This window comes from Amphimedon queenslandica, unplaced genomic scaffold, assembly GCF_000090795.2.
Source record: "Amphimedon queenslandica unplaced genomic scaffold, v1.1 AMPQUscaffold_12749, whole genome shotgun sequence".
NCBI lineage: Eukaryota > Metazoa > Porifera > Demospongiae > Haplosclerida > Niphatidae > Amphimedon > Amphimedon queenslandica.
In genome coordinates, this window is record NW_003547015.1 from 18,364 (window position 1) to 22,681 (window position 4,318).

General features: G+C 34.9%; 2 long non-coding RNA genes across 2 annotated transcripts in view; both read left to right on the forward strand.

The window, feature by feature from the left end:
- The window catches only part of LOC109586906 (uncharacterized), a 4,714-nt gene extending 2,707 nt beyond the window's left edge, over positions 1-2,007 (forward strand). The window contains exon 3 of the long non-coding RNA XR_002187276.1: positions 1,818-2,007. This is a non-coding gene — a long non-coding RNA (uncharacterized LOC109586906). The remainder of the gene's footprint in view (positions 1-1,817) is intronic.
- Positions 2,008-3,512: 1,505 nt separating this feature from the next.
- On the forward strand, positions 3,513-4,102 carry LOC109586904 (uncharacterized). Its single transcript, XR_002187273.1, has 3 exons — positions 3,513-3,600; positions 3,673-3,743; positions 4,010-4,102. It is a non-coding gene; the product is annotated as an uncharacterized LOC109586904 (long non-coding RNA).
- Positions 4,103-4,318: the final 216 nt, after the last annotated feature.

Here is a 4,318-nt window from a genome sequence, read left to right on the forward strand (position 1 = left end):
CTATTTACAAAACTGGGAACAAAAAATCCTTGTTGCTCAGAATCTTCTGTATTATGTGAATAATTTTTGTGAGCAAATTAATTTACTTTCAAAATGAGGATTACTTTCTAATCTAGTCAGCATTTCATGTAAATCTGACTTAGGAAAAATAAACAAAATTAAATATACCTTATTACCATGGGGCTCATTGTTCTTTTTAGCCTGAAGTTCTATAGTTCAGGAACATGCTCATTCATTTCAGTTTCATCTGTTTCGTTTATCAGAGATAAGCTAAATTTGTGTGATTAATTGTATGTACTAGTTGAAGTAATCATAAAACTATACCTAGTATTATTGATCCACTTATATTTTGTCTCAAGCAACTAACAATTTCCTTTTCATTACACTTAATTACATACATATACATGTTTGCACATTATATACAGTGTCTCTAAACAATCTCCATTACTTTTATAGCAACATTTTATGTTTCATGCCCCAAATAAAATACACATAAATGCATGATGTAACTGTACTTTATTCATTCTTCAATTAAATATATTTTCAAATAAATACTCTTAATTAAATTAAATATTTCATTGTACGTATAAATTTATATACATGTATGTATGTATTAATTGTTCAATGACAACAATAATAAAGAAACTTATTGTTTGTGTAAAATTAAAAAGTATCACAATTGTAACTGAAAAAATATTATAAATATTATTAAAAAATCAACACCAACAAGAACATAAAAAATTAAAAAAAACAAGATTGAGTAGGATTCCAAACGACCAACAAAAATACAAAATGAAAATCCTACTCTCATGAATTTGCAAAGGAAACTAAAGGCGTGAAACAATATAAAGAAACAATGGACTACTCAATCATCGAAATCTACCAATTTTAAACGAAAGTCACAAAAGAGCCTTCTTCTGATGAATCTGATTTACGTCATTCCATATTGTCGGCATGGATACCGGGAGCTCCACCCACACCTCATTATGCCAGAACACTCATCCTCAGCTCTTCATAATTCCAGTTCAGACACAGTGCATTTTAGAAACCATAGATAGAGGTACAAAGATGGGAACCTCTGACAAAGATTTGCAATAAAAGATGGAAATCTCTAGATGAACCTCTTTTGTAAACACTCAAGATTTGTCTCCCCTCATTGCTAACTTTGCCGGCCACATGACTCCGCCCTCTGAAGGCCACGGTTTGGTGAGTAATGCTACAGAAGCTTCAATCTGGCACTATTTTATAAACTTCATATAGACACTGCTCAATGACTTCATGCACTCTGTGCCGAGTGGAACGATAAACTCTCGCTGTTTAAAGGAAGAGGACGCTGGTCGGAAAGAAGAAGAAACTGGTCGTCCCAGTGATGAAGGTAAGTCCATCAATGGTTCCTGTTATTATTATTTTTTTTACTTTATATCATAGTGATAGACGATATTAGAAGGACAGGGGTCAAGCTAATCATGACACAGAAATTGAAACAATAATATTTTCAATTAGTGCAACAAGCTGAGGTATTTCATTTTTAAGTGATGAAGTATTTATGAAGTGATGAATTTTTAGAGGAAGAAGTGTTGAGGGAAAGAAAACTAACAGAAAAAAGTTTGATAATTATCCCAAGCAGTGTCAAAATGTTGTTCACAAGTGCATAGTTTTTTAAATTTGCTTACAAGACCTCCTTATTTAATGGCAGTTGCAGGAAAAAAGTAATGGAAATCCTCTCCTCTCTTATTCTAGCTGTGTCAGTCTCACTCACAGTCTGCCAGTGAGGGAGAAGGGGGCCAGTAAAACACTTTCTGGGACCCCACTTGTAGGACCCCACGGCTGAGTCAAGAACAATGGCCAATGATCTCCAAGGGGTTCTGGGACATAGTGAACTCGTCCGTTGAGTATATTTATATGAAATTCTCTTTATTTGCTGAATTGGAATCAAATTCATGGAAGGCAGTTGCTGCACTATCAGCTGAAGATGGAGACTCAGTTAACCTCATCTTAGCAAATTATGTCACTTCAAGGACGAAAGAAAATGAAGAAGTACCAGCTCTTGGGGGGAGAAGAGAACATTTTGAGATTGTTCTTTTTCTTTTTTTTCTTATAGTTGCTGAGAGTCCTTTACCAAATCTAATATTTTCTTCAGCTCCGGCTTCTCTCCGACCTTCCACCACTCCAAAGTCCATACTCAAAAGGCCACAATCCGCTAGCAAGTTGAAGACTAGCTCAAAAAAGCGTCTTTCATTACTGTTGAATCCAGCTTTAGAGCAAGATGAAAGCTAAAAAACTGAGGGAACATTTACGACTAAACTGGTGCAAATCACTGAATGCTTCAAATAAAATGATGTATATCTTATGCTATGTGGCTTACAGGGCCAAGCCAACCATAGATGGAGTGTGGCAGTGCCATTACCACCTCCTCTCATGAGGACTGCTGCCAAGTGAAGATACACACCCCCGTACTCTGATGGAATGGGTGGAGCTCAGTGACAAAGATCTGCAAAAAAATAATTTTATCTCACAGCTAAGAAATTGCTTCAAATTACTCAAACTTATTATGCTGCATAAAATACTACATGTATGGCACGAGCTAACTTTGACCCAAATTCATGACAAAAATACATTACAAAATATCAGTAGTACATGTATGTGTGTGTATTCATTAAAAGATCCTATTGTATCATTACTTTGTTTGGTGCCAAGAACAAGTCCACAATGTAGTTGCCCTCTTTCTCCATTGCTGGCTTTAGATCGTTATCAAAGAAATGCTGGATCTTACTGAGTATGGTCTTCTTGAAACGAGCAATGTTTCATTGTATACGAGACTAAAATAAAATAAATAATAAATTAAGTAATAAAATGAGATAATATAGTCCACCTTTAATTGTGTGTGTGCTAATTTTAACATTTAATGTGTATTGGAGGTGTGTCCCTACTAATTAAAAAATTATTAATTAATAATAATATTTAATGTCGTTATTATTTTAATTTATTGTTTTAAAGATCCCTCATTAAATTCACTACAATTAGTACACAATATTAAAAGTGACTTAATGTACTAATATCTCAATGAAGGTCACTACTTCCATCATTAACTTACTGTTCCTCATCTTCAACACTTGAATGTACTTCATGTACATACAACATGTATTACTAGAAATTACTAATAGGAATGAAAAAGATAGAGAGAGGGGCATTAAATATTAACACAATTATATTAAACTTTGTATATTATTATTCATTCTCACTTTTCTTTAAATTATTTCAAAAGGTCACTGACCGAGGGGTAGTGACTGTAGGCTGGGGAATGGTCTGGGCGGCGGCGAGACTACCGAGGGGTCCTTAACGAGGCAAAATAGTGTACGAGACTCCAAAGATTCCAAGTTGACTCACCAAAGACTCCAGTAAGTATACTCCGGATATAGTCTGATCCCTCGTCACCTCGCTCGTCACTGCTTCAGTACTGAAGACATTTTAAGAGGACCAAGAGGAGGAGCTTGAAATATTGAGCCACTCCCTTTTGCAACTACAGCACAATTGGCTTGTGACTTGTTCTTCTTTATATTGACTGTATCTTTTTACAGTTGATCATTAACAGTGATAGAGGTAAGTACAGTTCATTTTAATTATACTTTACTAATAATTACAAGATGATTGATGTCTATTTTTAATCCACAGTATCATAGCAAACCTGAACTGACTGTTAGTCTACTGTACTCCTCACTATTCTACTTCTTATTAATTCAAATGTGAGCTCGATTTATAATTATATATTTTGCAGTACATTTTATGATCTGCTCAATTATAAACCATTAACTTTAAATCTGTAAAATGACCAAATTTAGTCAAAGTACTATCAGTAGTGAGATCAGCAGTGACAATAATAACTAGTAGAGGAGTGGTACCAATCACTACAGACACTACTCATAGCATATAGTGTTAATGATCCATGAATATAATTCAATCATAGTTCAGGTACACATACACTCACTTCTATTGTACTTTTTACCATTAGTGACAATACTTGAGTATAAATACAAGATGATTGATGTCTCTCAATGGAGAGCAAGTATTGGACTGTGGAACTACTGTCAAGCTGCCTCCAGTAGACCAGATAATGGCCGCCACTCTCACTTATTCAAAGCTGCAGTAGACAGCAAGTCAGGCAGTACTACATCAGGAGAGAAGACATCTAAACTGCCAGCAGCTCTGTCTCTTATTGTTTTCCTCCTCCCCCTCTTTCCCTCTCTCTCTTTATTACAACACATCTTGATGATTCCTCCAACAGGTAAGCAACAATCACAACTTTGTGCTTGTATATTTA